General features: G+C 41.7%; 1 long non-coding RNA gene across 1 annotated transcript in view; it reads right to left on the bottom strand.

Annotated features, from left to right (window-relative positions):
• Positions 1-304: 304 nt before the first annotated feature.
• The window catches only part of LOC117003140, a 37,952-nt gene continuing 22,566 nt past the window's right edge, over positions 305-15,690 (bottom strand). The window contains exons 2-5 of the long non-coding RNA XR_004419472.1: positions 3,909-4,160; positions 2,278-2,391; positions 1,495-1,582; positions 305-343 (exon numbers count right to left, since the gene is read on the bottom strand). This is a non-coding gene — a long non-coding RNA (uncharacterized LOC117003140). The remainder of the gene's footprint in view (positions 344-1,494; positions 1,583-2,277; positions 2,392-3,908; positions 4,161-15,690) is intronic.

Below are 15,690 nucleotides of genomic sequence, written 5' to 3'. Positions count from 1 at the left end.
AAGCCTCTCTTTAGAATGGAGAATGTAAACCCCCTCCCTCTAAATTATTATAATATTGAAATCAAGGGGCTTTCAGGCAAAGATATGGGAATTAGGAATAACAGTTCTTTACTAGAGAAATTAAAATAGAAATACAGTACTACAAAGAAACAAACTCCAAACCCTGACAAAGTCAGAGTACAACCTGACACCCTGTCAGGCAGGGTGCTGGTAGCAGTCCCATTAAATGGTGGTTGCAGTCCTCTTGTAGTGACAGATGTGGTTCAGTTGAAGCAGTGCTCCTGCAGAAGGTGCAGTTTCCCTCCAAAGGTCCAGTGATGATGTGGAGAAGTCCGGTTTTGCTCTAGAGTCCAGATGGAAAAAAGAGCTACCTAAGTGTCCCAAAATCTCAGCTTTTATCTTGGTAAGAAATGCTGGGCTCTTCCTCCTGGCTGAAGCATCTCCCAATGGGATGAAGTACAGTAATTTCACGACCACAAGGCGCACCGGACTATAAGGCGCACCCCCTGGGAGTCGGCAAAATTTGCAACTTTGTAGATCAGATAAGGTGCACCGGACTATAGGGTGCACTTTTTTTTGCAGCGAGGCTCCGCCTCCAGCTCACCCCGCACGGTTGCTGGCTGAGGCCCCGTCTCAAGCTGGCAGCCATTGGCCCCTGGGCCCGCCTGTACCCGGCGGAGCCAGGGCATGCCCGCCACCCCTCCGTGCCACCTCTCCGGGGCCAGGTTGTGGCCGCCGCCCCTCCGTGCCACCTGCTCGGGGCCTGGGGGTGCCTCTGGAGGGGTGGCTCTGCCTCCACGGGGCTGGGGCGTGCCCGCCCCTGCTCCACTCCGCCTCCACCTGGCAGCCATGGCCCTGCCGTCTCCCCCCGTGGCTCGCAGTTCTCACTTCCGGGTAGGCAAATTTTTTGAACTTTGCCCATCAGATAAGGCGCACTGGACTATAAGGCGCACTTCCGGGTTCCGGGGAAAATTTTAGTCAAAAGGGTGCGCTTTATAGTCGTGAAATTACTGTAATTATATCAGTCACACAGTGGGACTCAATGGGCCATTAGCAGAAAATGACTCCCTGGAGGAAGGATGGGTTGTGAAAAGATAAAGAACAATGCCCCACCTGGTTTCAGTGGGTGGCCCATTAGCAGAATATCTCCCGCAGAGATAAGGATCACTGCTCCACCTGGTCTCATCAGATGGTGATAGAATAGATACTTTTGATCACACCTTGTATTGTAACCCAAGACAGTCAGAAAAATTATTTTAGAAGAATTAGTGCTGTTATCTATCCACAAGATAAGAAATTATCTCCCACTGATCTCAAATTAATTGCAGAAGGAAAAAAAGTACTGAAGTAAGAGCACTTCTGTAATCATGCAGATTATGTCAAGAATGTGTTAAGAAAAGAAGCAGTATATATATATATATATATATATATATATATATATATAGAGAGAGAGAGAGAGAGAGAGAGAGAGAGAGAGAGAGAGAGAGAACTTACAGAATGTCAGCTGCTATGGGTGCCCACTTTTTCTTCAACCACATATTCCCAGCCTCCTTCCTGCACAAACTTATGCCAGTAAGAAAGTCTGTTGTAAAAAGATAAGAAATTTTGAACTTTTTTACCAAGTTGGTATTTGACAGGTTTCACGCCCTAGACCCCTTTTACCAAAAATTCACCTAATCAGTATTGTCAGTGGTGGGGATTATAGCTCGTTTCAATAAATTTGGGCTGCCTTGAGGCTGTGGCTAATATGCCAATCATATGGGACAGTATTTCAATTGCATACTGGTCTCCATTTGATTTGTGCTGGGTTTTGCTTTGCACCAGCATTTGTTTTCCTCCAATGTTGTCAGATGCCATTTATCATAAAAGCTTATGGAGGAGAGTAACAAATATGTTAACTACTGTTTTCTTCTCATAGTTCACTACAATGGCATGTTATCATGCAGTGAGAAACACAGTATCAAGCAGTTCATTTTGATTGTATTGTGATCCTGAAGGGGTTTGGCCAACAATGCTGTTATAAAATGTATTTAACTTTTGCAGAAAATGCCTCAGGCTTCCATTGAATCTTTTCCTTCCTTAATACAGCAGTCACAATCTTAGTAACCCTTTAGTAACACAGCTTTTGAGTTCCCACAAAGAAACTATTTCAGTTTCAGATCAGCGTTTGCTGATCTGCAGTAGAAAAGCATGGCATTGAAACCAATTATAAATGGAATTGTTTTACATTACATGTGTGCTTATTGTTTCATAGCATAATGTCCAGAGAGGAAATACCTCTAACAGAGTCCACTTCGAAAGCATGGGATTGACAGAAGAGTCAGGGCTAAATTAAATAAAGCAGGACTCTAAACATGTATTCTCTTTGGAGGTATCTTTCATTGCAGGTCACTGTGAAGGGACACACAAAGGATAAGACAAGAAAATTGCATTATAAGGCAATTTGTTGAGAACAATGAAGAGAAATGTCTAGCTAAAAATGTCACGAGGTTTACTAGGTCGTACAATAGCAGAAGAAATTCAGATAAATTTAGAGTAATCTTAAATTTATACACCCATTACTATAGGATCTGAAATCAATGGTCCCATGCAGTAACAAGATCTAGGAGTTATACCTCCCCAAAAACTTTGACTCTGTGTCCAATAGCAAACAAAACCAACTACATATTAGGAAATTCTAAGTAAGGAATGGAGAACAAGGCAGAAGATATCATGTTGCTATATAAAATCCTATGTTTAAATACTCCTGCTAAACGTACCCCTACATATAAAATACTTCATACAGATCCATTATAATTCAAAATGTATGCAGGAGAAGTGGAAGAGATGTAGAGAAAGGAAAACACATGAAACAGTTTCCATATAGGAAGTTGCCTAAGGGCAGATCTTTTAAGGAAGGTATCCCTTATTCCTTATTATTTTCTTTCTCTGTTGACTTCTGTCATAGGCAAGATATTAGATGGACTTCTAGTATGAATCAATGTTGTTTCTCCTTATGTTCTTAATCAAATCCTGAATCAAATAAAGCCGTCGGTCACCATGAAGTTGATCCAATTTCACCTGTGATCGGAGAATGATGGTGATTTTGGCAATGGTAAGCATTGTGCAAGGGTTAAATGAGTGCCATTTCTCTTTTGGACCACTAAGCACATCTAACTCTTGCAAACCCTAGGCAGCCTTGACCACAATAAAGCATATTGCCTGAATAATTCTCTAGATTTAAGATTGTCCTTCATAAACCGCAGATTAAATTTATTTCAGCGCAGATCATTCATTCAAGTCCCCAAACAAGTGAGGTTTGTTGCAATGATATATTTTATCCTCCAAGATTAATCCCAGTGGAAAGCCTAAAGTGAGGCATACTTATTGAGAATCCAATACTGACCAATTTCCTTTTTCATAACCTCTCTTCAACAATGGAAATAATCAGATGCCAATGAAAAAGAAGTATAGGGCACAAGACTTATCTCAAATACTCTCCCAAGCACCACCTATTTTTAGATTGGCATCATCTAGGCCTAGCATGATTTGTCTGCTTAAAAACCCTAAATAGATCTTTTTTCCAAATTATCCTTTTCAACTCACACAGAATTTAACTATCCACAACATTCTCTGGAAAGGGGTTCTTCAAGTCTACCATGTACCAAAACCCACCTTCTTCCCTTTGCTTTGGATTCAGGTCCTACTAGAAGCCTGTCATACACTGCAAAATACAGCAAGCTCTCAATCTTTACTGTTATGTCTACACAATGCATGATTCTGATTTGCCTTATAAACCCTTTATTTTTCAAATTGGGAAACCCTACACTGGCTATGGTTCTGGCATGTACTCAATCATCCTTGTTTATCTTCTTTGAAAAGATTTTCTGGTTTTAGTCAATTTTGTTTTTTTTTTTTTTTCAGCCTACCTTGAGAATAGTGTAAGGTTTTGAGCACCACAATATAAAAAAGACATTAAGCTCTTGGGAGAGTGTCCAAAGGAGGGCTACAAAGATAGTGAAGGGTCTTAAGGGGAAGCCGTATGAGGAATGGCTGAGATCACTTGGTCTGTTCAGCCTGGAGTAGATTGATGGGGCATCTCATTGCTGTCTGCAAATTCCTCTTGTGGGGAAGAGAAGGGGTAGGCACCAATTTCTTCACTCACATGACCAGTGATAGACCTGAGGAAAAAGAATGAAGCAGAGTCAAGGGACAGTTAGGTTAGATATTAGGAAGAGGTTTTTCACCCAGAGGATGTTTGGGCACTGGAACAGGCTCCCCAGGGAAGTGTTCACAGCACCAAGCCTGACAGAGTTGAAGAAACGTTTGGACAAGAATCTCGGGCACATGTTGTGACTCATGGAGTGTCCTCCTCAGAGCCAGGAGATGGACTTGATTATCCTGATAAGTCCCTTCCAACTCAGCATATTCTATGATTTTAGGTGCTTTGGTTTTTTTATTATTTTCATTTGTTTGGGTTTTGTGCGTGTGTGTGTGTGTGTGTGTGTGTGTGTTTGTTTGTTTGTGTGTTTGTTTTTTTATGATAAGGGAGGCAGAACTGCATGCAGGATTAATGCTGAGGGTGAACAACGCATTTATGCATGCAAAATTATGTTATTGATTTCCTTTCATTTCTTTCTAAATCATGCCTTTTATTTTGCCTTTTTTTTGAACTCTATTGAATAAACTAGACATTAAATGGACATTTTCCACTAAACTGGTGTTCATAATCCAAAGGCTTCAGTCACTGGCCAGTACAGAATCATTATTTATGCAAAAAGGAATTCTTCCACCTTACCTTTACCCGCACTGAATTTCATCTAACATTCTATTGTCTAGTCACTAGTTTCAGAAAGTTTCTCTATTCTTCATTGTTGTCTTCATCCTCACTATCAGAAAGAACAAAAATCCTCTGAAAATCCTTTCACTTCCTTCTCAATGTCTTCCTTGTCTTCTCTTCCCCCTGTCACTTAGGTAGCATGGATTTGAGCATGGACACCCACAGGCTTTGGTGACTTTTCTGAAAGGCTGTAATTAACACTTCGCTTCATCCCTTGCGTCTCATCTCATAAGTGACCCATGTCTTACTGCATGGATAAGCTCTTTGGATTCCCAAGAGCTTTTGAAGGAAACTGACGACTAATTGTGAACCAGCCATCTTCCCACACAAATCACATAGATTCACACGTCCATCAATTAAATTATTTCTCAGACTTTTACTAACTTCCTTGGTTTAAATATTGTGCTACAGATGTGTAGCTTCCTTCCTTCTCCTCGGAACATGTTTTAAAGGCTGGTGTAATATCTGCCATCGTTCCAGTCATCATGTACCAAAATAGTTTTAAACAAAGTGGCTGCACATTACCATTGTCGATTCAACAATTTCATCCTTGACTTCTCTTAAAGCCCAGCTATAAACATGTCCATCATTAGTTAGTATTTCCATCATCAATGTTTACTTGGCCTCTCTATCTGCTTAAGTCAGACATACTTTCTGAGGAACATCTCTCTAGAAAGAGATCTAACATGGATCTCCAATTTAGTTCACAATGAAAGCTTAAGTAAAGAATGTATTTGGTTTCTCAGCAGTGTTCTTACCCTCTCAGTGCCCCTTCAATGCCATAAGCACCATTTGGCTCTGCAGTCTCTCTAGTATGCTTCCTGCTCTTCATATGTCTGCAAGAAAATTTAATATTCATTGGATCCTTTTTGCTCATTGTTCCTTGAGCTCTATTTTGACATGCACTATTGCATTTATACAATTAATCTGCCAGAGTTTAAAATCCTTTGTCTTTTCCTTGTTTGGATATAATTCCAATTCTTAACAGGTGGTGTATCGCTGGGTTTCAGTATGCAGCTCTACAATAGCCTTCTTTCCTTGCAAATATTTACTCACTTTAGGTTAAATTTAACAAATTCCTAATTTTCACATATTTACTCTTTTTGAAGTTGTGTACCTCTGGGGTGTTGGTGGTGGGGGTGAGACTGATGGTGGGGGTTGAAACCATTCTCTGTAGGGATGTTGGACTTGAATTTAGAACTTGCATGCACACTCATTAAACATTACTCACTGGTTGTATCTAAGGAGGGATAGGTTAAGAACTACACGTAAGGACTTACTGGGTTTAAAAGGAGTAATTTCTCTTGGTGTCTCAAAGCTGCTTAAAAATTGGCAATGTGATTAAGAACCACTCAAGGATTTTGTGCTAATGAAAGTCAGAGGTACTAAAAACTTTGTAGCAGGCATTCAACAATGGGCTGTATCAGAAACACTAGCAGCGTTCAAGTTAAAGAATAATTTGTGTAACTGAGAGCAGTGTCCTTTTGTCATGTATAAACTGTTAATCAGAAATTCCCTTTTATTATCTTTAATATCTTGCACATGCTATTTGGTGTATGTTAACCACGAACAGCTTTAATACATTGTTTTAATTAGTTAAAAAGTCAGGGAGCCACTAAAAATACACATTAATCAGTGAGAAAGCTGAGACATTAAGCACTCTTTAGCTTGTTTTTAAGCTGGTACTTTACTAAATCCCTTCAAGCTCTCTAGATCTTTTGATATGCCTGCAGAACATGGTAGTTTAAAAACATGAAATTTACTTTTGAAAGAGTCATTGCATGAGATACGGTTACTTTTTTTTATGAATGACTTTCCTTTTTTAAAGCTGAATCCTCTCAGGAAAACACAGCAATTCCAGTTTATTTCAAGCATATGATGTCTTCTTGTGGTTCAATTCAAGATACTCTTCAGTAAAGAAATTTGGCTCAGATTTGTGTTACAGTATAAGAAATCAGTAGTCCTCTAAAAATACTTGCAGTACTTCCAAAATGTATTATTAATGCTTCTCAATATATTGAACAAACCCCTGAGAGTCTTGAAAGGTGACATAATGTAGTCCAAGACCATGAAGACAGGGGTGAAAAAGTCATACTATGCTCTATTTAGAAAGTATGATAATGCAAGTTACAGATAATCAAACAGTACAGGTAACTATTTCTGTTATGGTTGATGAGAATTTGATTTTAAGGTCTTCGTATTTTCACAGGCAATAATTTTCAAGCCTTTTTCCACATCTTATAAAAGACAATTCTATCAATGCCTATCAACAGAGCATGATTTTTAATATCATAACACAGACCTCTACCATTTGAGGCAACAGTAATCACAGTAGACTGCTCCTCTCTGCTCAGGCAGATCACTGGAGGAGACACAGGTGACTTTCGCTGAGCCTTTTCAGGTGGTTGAATCCAATCCCTTCTAGTTCCTCACAGTCCCTACTGCCTTCTTTCTTTTATCCCATTTCTGTAGAGTTTTTCTGTTGCTGTCTGTCCACATCCTCACCACACATTGTAATTTTCTTTACTATTCTCTCTCCCCACTCTGATGCCTGTTGATACCTCATACTATCATCTTTATTCTTCTCCAATATACTGAATTTCTATCAACAGAACTGTATAGTTTTCTGTGGTATTGATCATAGAAACAACGTCAATGTTTAAGTTGATATTTAAAGACCACTTCTTAGGTAAATATACCAAGGAAGTTCAATCTCAATCGCATTTAACAAATAAAAGGATTTCGTAAACAAGAGCTGATATAGAACCCTAGCTACCAAGCTATCTGTAGCAGTTAACTCACTCTTTGACAGTGTCAGAAGAGCCTATAATAAACATGGCCGTCTCAATTTAGTCTGGAATCCAATAATTAAAAATGAAATTGAGGGGATAACCCTCCTCTTCATTGCCATATCTGCAGCCTGGCTCTGCCTTCACGCAGTGATGTCTGTGCAAAGCACCATCTTCTGTGGAGAAAGTGGTAATTTCATACATTTTTTCTGAAAATTTCAAAAGGCAACAACGAACTGTGGCACCCTGCAGGCACACATTCACTTGTATATGCTTCTATTTTCATATAAACCCCTTCCCAAAGCCAAATCTAATGAATGGTAATTGCATACATGGATAAGAAACCCCATAATTCATTCCATATTACTCTGAATTGAGCGCTGCATGACATTGAACATTTGGTAGTCAAAACCATCATGGGCACCCTCTATTCTGCACAGCATGAATGACCCAGGCTAATGCTTTCTTCGGAAAAAACACTTTGAGAACGAACATGTGACCAATCACATTATCACCCCTTGTTATTTTCTTTCACAACCTCTGGCAACCTGAACATTTAAAATTCTTTCCTAGTGACATCTGTATTCATGCATCTAACTCAGATTAAAACGCACAGCAACAACACTACCCTTGTGTAGGGTAGCGTCACTGTCAGGCCTGCTCCTGTACTCACCGAAACCCATTGCCCTTTGGAGCCCCGTTATCAGCTCTTTCCTACTGATCCAATTTGCATGACCAGTGAACAAAGGGTATCCCACAGCCACCTGTAAACCCTGTAGCTTCTAGTTTCCAGCTGAAAACAGTCCCATTCACTCATTAGTTCTCTGCTCTTTCCAGACAAACTCCTAATGCCTGTCAAACATCCCATTTCTGTCATTTGGAAGTTGGAAGCTGCAGGGCAAAAAAAAAAACCCCACAAACAGATGGGAGAGGTTTCCTTGGATTTGTGCATACTCTGTCTATACTCTGCCTAGGCTGAACAGCACAGCCTGCTTAAAGCATTTTACACAACATTGCAAGGAAAATTAACACATTACACTGACCAACATGTTTAATTTAGAAGTTTTAATTGGGTCAGGATTTAAATGTCGCCTTATTTTTTGGTTGAAACGTATTTTTTGGACTCACTCCAATTAATATTTAAGTAAAGTGTTTTTTTCAGCACTTAACATGAATGTCAGCTGTAAAACTAAGACAACTTATTGGGAACAAAAATGCAGACTGTGCAAATCCACAAATATCAATATTTGCAAATCAAAATAACTATACTGAAGACCATGGGAACTGTTCAAAGAAAAAGCGGGTGTTTATACTGGTTTAAATTCACACATAACTTCAGATGTTGAACTTCTCTGGGTAGCCTTTGCATTTTGAAAGTACTGCAGATAAGAACATCAAAGCTAGCAAACCTGAACAGGAAAAGAGGTTTCATAGATTGGTCTGAGGTACTTGTCAGCAAACTTAATTTAGCATAATATTCAACTGTGCCCCAGATAGAAGCACTTGAAGTATGTTAGAGCTCCATTCCCCAACTTTTACAGACATGCCTACATGCCTACTTCATCAGTCATTTGCCAGAAACTATAGCTCCTTTGTCTTCTATGGGGCAGTTTTCTGAAGCTGCCGGAGGTCATAAAAGTAACAAGGACAGGCAAACAAAGGGAAAATATGTTTTTCCTTTAGGGAAAGGCAGATTCAGGGCTCTAGGTCTGAGCTGAGAGTCTACTGGGAAAAGGGAAAGGAAATGTGGGAGCAACACTTATTACAATAAGTCAGTTTGACTAAGCAGATTTAGTGACATTTCCTATTCTCCATAAAGGCATGGCCACATGCAATCCTAAATAAATATTCCAAATTGTAAGTGCCATGAATTATGGCTTTTTGCTATGAGTTCAAAGCTCTCCATGACAGATCTACAGCCTGACTCATTATATTTGGAATAATGATTATCCTGTATAAAACACAACAGCCTTCCTCTTGGATTACACAATGGAAGACTTTCTCCAGTGATTTTCTATCACATTTGTCACTTAAAGATTTACAAAACTTATTAATAGGAATTTTTTTTAAGTGGCCAAATTCTTATCTATGCCTGGAATAAAAGTTCCCTTCAATGTAGATGCAGGTATGCTCTTTAAGCCCTTAAATACCAACATTTAGCAATTTTTCCATTGCTCTGTTCAAGCAAAAGAGAATATTCAAGCAACCTGCCAAACCACACACTGAAAACACAGAGGTTTTTCTGCCTCAGCAGCTGACTACCTTTTGCTGCTATTTCTGACCCCAGTTCCTGCCGGTCTCCCTTTGCTCCTTTCATAAAGCCCATTTCCATAATGTTTCATCATTCTTCAGGCCTAGTCACCCTTATTTGTTATGTTTCACTGTCTTTGGGCTATATTAGCATTGGAAACACCAGAGGCTCTTTCATAGTCATGAGGTGCAGATGGGCCTCTGCTTTTCAGTCTACCCTGTGTTCCTTTTCTGCCTGACCTAGTAAGACAGAAATTTATGCTCTCTACATGACATGGTGTGAAATACACTAAGGACAACAGTCCAAATTCCCTGTCAGATCTGGAATTGGAGAACACTTCTACTGGTGGGCAGATTTGAAGAATTCAGTCATCCTCCAGCAAACTTTACTTTTTCCCCCTATAAAGATGGCTATATTTCACTTTTTGATTGCAGATTACTTGCATAAATGTTATAATCTAAACAAGACAAATTGTATCTGGAGAAGCAGAACACACACTGCTGAAGTGCTTTATCTCAGTGAAACAGGGGCTGCTTTGTATTCATGAAAGTGACCATCAGAAAGGGTGCTGGTCCCTTATTATTTAGTCTAACAACTGAAGGAAGCAAAGGATCAAGCTATTTTAATTTTTATTTTTAAAGCACCTCTTACACAGATTGTGACGGGAGCATTTTTTGAAAGATACTCTCCCATCTTTGTTGAAATCAGGTCTAGTCAGGGAAGGAAGCTTTTGCTTCCTTTTGCTGCTGATTAAGAGTCTAGGGCTTAAAGGGCAATTCCAGACAAGGAAGGAGATCTTTATCACCGCCCTTGGAACAGTTCCCACTGTTGTGCTTATTTTCTCCCACTCTTTTAATCATAATTTACAGCTGTAAAACATATCTCCGAAAATGGTACCAGCATATCAGCTGTTCCATGAAGATGCTAGATCATTCAGCATTGTTATGTTTTCAATACTTATAAATGTTTCTAATAATATTACTGGATTTTCAATCAGTAAACAGTCCTTAAGAACTACCACAGCTGTTTTCTGAACAGCTAAAGTAGATCAGCTTGTAAGAAAGAAAGCAGCACAGGACAGTCGTTCTCTGAAAAAATACCATGTGGGCAGAAGCCATCTGGTGACTTTACATGTCCCCTTCTTCTCTTAGCATTATTCACCTAGGGTCCAATCCATTCAGGAGAGATCTTTTACATTGCAAACCAGGAGAAGAGCTTAGGATCAACTGTAAGCATTCAGACATTTTAAACAATCAGTAAAGTTGATGCCAGGCTGAACACGTGCCAGCCATGCATTCCCATCATGACCAAAGCAAACCACTAAGGGCTACCTTAGGGGAAAGAGCAGATCAAGGGAGATTATTCTGTGCTTAATCTGTTGCTGGAGGAGTAGGGCATAGCTGGTCTACTGTGTACACTTTTGGGAGCCCACATACACTTCAAGAGAGATGTTAAAATTTGGAGATGGTCTATGAAGTGTCTATCAAAGATGGCCAGGGATATAAATCATGTGAACTTCGAGGAAAACCTAAGGTAGTTGTACTTCTTTGTTTGGCAAAGGAAGGGCTAAAGGGTAATTGAGTAGCACACTACAACTACTCAGAGATCAGAGAATCACAGAATTACAGAATTTACTAGGTTGGAAAAGATCTCTAAGATCATTGAATCCAACCCATGACCTAACACCACCCTATTAACAAGACCATGGCATTAAGTGCCGCATCCGGTCCTTCCTTAAACACCTCCAGGGACTCCACCACCTTCCTGGAAAGCCCATTCCACTATCTAATCACACTTTCTTTGAAGAATTGCTTCCTGATGCCCAACCTAAACCTCTCCTGGTGCAGCTTGACTGTCCTCTCATCCTGTCAGTTTTTGCCTGGGAGAAGATGCCAACACTCACCTTGCTACCTCTTTTCAGGGCATTGTAGACAGTTTTAAGTTCTACCCTGAGCCTCCTCTTCTCCAGGCTAAACAATCCCTGCTCCTCACAGGACATGTGCTCCAGACTCTTTGCCAGCTCTATTGCCCTTCTCTGCTCCAGCACTTCAATGTCCTTTTTAAATTGAGAGGCACAGAACTGGACACAGAACTCAAGGTGTGACCTCACCAATGCCAGGTATGGGGGACAATCACTGCCCTGGTCCTGCTGGCCACACCATTGCCGATACAGGCCAGGATGCCATTGGCTGGCTCATGTTCAGCTGCTGTCAACCAGCACCCCCAGGTTCTTTTCAATTGGGTAGCTTTCCAGCCATTCTGTTCCCAGCCTGTATCATTGCATGGGTTTATTGTGGCCAAAATGTAAGACTTGGCACTTGGCCTTGCTGAACTTCATGCTGTTGGCCTTGGCCCATTGATCCAGCCTGTCGAGATCCTTTGCAGAGCCTTCCTGCATCCAGCAGATCAACACTCTGACCTGGCTGAGTGTTCTCCACACATTTGATGTTATAGATATTACAGGGATAAACAGACTTCTCATGGAAGTAGAAGGGAACCTAACGAGGGGCAAGGAACATGTGTTCTGGCTTTGAATTTTCAGATGGGACATTAGGATTAATTTCTTCATAGGCAGGGTAGTGCAACACTGAAAGAAGCTAGGTAGAGAGAGGGTGGACTTTTCTGCTTTTCAACAAACACATTGCTCTACTGTTGCTTAAAGTCAATGGTAGCTGGTGATAGATGTAATGAACTAGGAATTATGATAATTCTTTTTTTAAACAGAAGAATGTACTGACTGACTTCCAGATGTTGACCCCAACCAGTGCTTCAATGATTGTGTGAGTATTTCTGCAATAGGAACTGACAAATAATTCAACTGAGACTCTGTGAGCTTCCACAGCCCAGGTCTACTTTATTATTTTCTTTATTTCCTGAAAGAGAAAACGTGTGGTTGAACTGTCTTTATTGATGGGCAAGTTAATTTGGGCAAGTTCACTCAGCGGTGACAATGTTATGACTTACATCCCAGTTCAGCTCCAGCTTAGTCCTTACAGAATAGATAGTTGCAAGTCTTCCACAGCTTCTTCCTAAATCTCCCCACAGTATAATAGTGTAGTATAAATGCTAGTTGGTACCTCTTAGATTGTCTATGCTATACTTCAAAGCTTGGAAGAAAAGATTCTTTTCCACTACTTTTTCTTTTTTTACTTGTACAGTTTTAAGAGTGACTGCCATGATTGCCTTGCCAGAACATAGGAATTTGAGATTCTTATTGAAGCACTGGTTTGGCAGAGCTCCAATATTTAAACTTGTTTGTTTACAGTGACAGACAGGCTGCCCAGGGCCTGCAGTATGACACTTGGTGTCTCACTGATTTGCCACAAATATTACTGAGGGACTTGTAGCAGTGCTGATGATTCTGGTAATAAACATTTTTGTTAGTCTGTGACACAAAAGAACATAATTTCATAATGTTCAGCCTGTTTCCTGTGTTAATCAGGTCAAAAATAATAAATTTTGCTTTTGGGCTACTGTGTGAAATTATCAAAGCCAATACATGTGTTATTACCAAAGTTGAAAACTTTATAATCCTTACATTTTTTATAATTCACCTTATTCAAACCTACATGGATGTACAGTAATTTCACGACTATAAGGTGCACCCTTTTGACTAAATTTTTTCCCCGAACCCAGAAGTGCACCTTATAGTCCAGTGCGCCTTATCTGATGGACAAAGTTGCAAAATTTGCCAAACCAGAAGTGCAAGCCGCAATGGGGGGGGGGATCCATGGGAGCGCCGAGTCGCGAGGGGGTCAGGAGCAGGCAGCCATGGCCGACAGGAGCCGCGCGGGGAGGGAGGGAGCCAGCACTGGCCCTGGCCCGGGCGGAACAAGAAGCCAGGCGGAACAAGAAGCTGGGCGGCGCCACCACGGGCGCAGGGGGAACGAGAAGCCAGGCGGTGCCAGCCCCAACCCAGGTGCGGGGGAAACAAGAACCCGGGCGGCCCTGGCCCAGGTGCGGAGGGAACGAGAAGTGCGAGCCCGCAACAGCCCTGAGCAGAGCCATCCTGGCGGTGGCATTGGAGCAGGGGCGGCGAAGCCCCTGTGGCCGCTGAATAACGGTGCCGGCTGAGCCCCTTGCTACTAGCGAATCGCGGCGGAGCCCCTGTGGCCGCTGAATAGCGGCACCAGCCGAGCCCCTGTGGCTGCCGAATCGCGGCGCTGGCCAAACCCCTACGGCCGCTGAATCGCGGCACCAGCCGAGTCCCTTGCTACCAGTAAATCGCAGTGGCGGCGAAGCCTCTGTAGCCGCTGAATAGGGACGGCGGCGCAGCCCCTGCGGCCGCCGAAAGGCGGCAACAAGTGGCGCAGCCCCAGGGAAGCGGAAAGAAGCGGTGTGGCCACCGCTACCGGCCACGGGGAAGCGGCGACAAGCGCTGTTGCCACCGGCTGCGGGGAAGCCGGGATGCAGCACAGCCGCGTGGTGGGAGCCGGGTGCCGTGAGCCGTGCCAGCCGGCTCCGGGGGTGGGCAGGAGTGCCGGGGCCCACTGCAAGGGGACAGTGCTTGGGGCTGCATTTAAAGGCTACACCGATCATTGAAAAATGTTTGCAAATTGAGCACGTGCCAGTAATTCGTTACTTTGTTGCGTGCTGCGCGGCTCCTCACTACAAAAAAAAAGGTGCGCCTTATAGTCCGGTGCACCTTATATGATCTACAAAGTTGCAAAATTTGCCAACTCCTGGGGGGTGCACCTTATAGTCCGGTGCACCTTATGGTCATGAAATTACTGTATTTGCCAACAGTTCACAATATTGCCTAACACCTCATGATTAACTTCACCTGCCACATCAAAACAGAAGAACCCTCTGCATTGTGGTTTGGCAGCTTGAAACCAGACACAAAGAATTAAAACCTTGCCATATCTCATTGTTGACCATTTTCCCAGAAACACACAAAAATGCAGATGTTGCAAAACCAAATTCATCTACACTCTGATGCCCTGAGACTGGTTTTTAGTCCACAATATCAAATTTATGTCAACTCCCTAGAGTGCAGCATATTTGACTGTCTGGTGCAAATAAATGTTCAAGGTTAAATATAGCCATCTTTATCAGAAATGTTCTGAATAAAATAGAGCATCAGTGAAAATGAAACCTGCCTCATCTCATGGAACTTAGTAACTTGTAGTTGCTTTCCTTTATTTTCCAAAGCTCCTGACAGGTCACTCTTTCCAGTGTAGGAGTGGAACCTGGGTTAATATAAGGTTCTTGCTGGTTCAAGTTTTTGGAGGACAGTGCTTGTCTCTGCTGGTCATCAACTAAAACTCTGATCATCAGGTTTGCACAACTGCCAGTTCTGTGGTAGTAAAAAACACTTCTCTCAGATATCCCCAGAAGCAGACCCCAATATCTTGCTGTTTGTTCTTTGACCAACCCCTAGTGAATATTGGAGAAAAAAAAAAAAAGCTTTGTATTATAGAAGGGTTAGGAGCCACTGACAGTAGGCCCAGCTGGCTGGGAATGATATGACAATTAAAAACACCAAAGCCTGTTCTTAATATTTCAGCAGGTGAAACATTAGTTGTTAAATTCAGGACAGGTGACAGATTCTTGAATTTAAGCATACCTTACAGCAAACTGAGATGAAGTGTAATGGGAGTTCGGTAGCAGCTATCTGTCATAGCCGCTACTTCAACTGGTGTTCTGGAGGTGATTTTTTTCCCCCAGTATAACTCCACATTGACTGAGTTTTCTAAATCTCTTTTGCTCTTCCTCCCAGCATTAACACCGGATGTGCTATGAACTATTTTGCTAATAAGCTATCAGGCCTAAAGGGTGATCAGCATTTCTGGGCATAACACCCAAGAGAAGGTATGTATTAAAAGCTC

The sequence above is a fragment of the Catharus ustulatus genome, chromosome 1, assembly GCF_009819885.2.
Source record: "Catharus ustulatus isolate bCatUst1 chromosome 1, bCatUst1.pri.v2, whole genome shotgun sequence".
NCBI classification, from domain to species: domain Eukaryota; kingdom Metazoa; phylum Chordata; class Aves; order Passeriformes; family Turdidae; genus Catharus; species Catharus ustulatus.
Note: the sequence above shows the minus strand (reverse complement) of the source record. Positions and strands in the feature narration are given on the sequence as shown.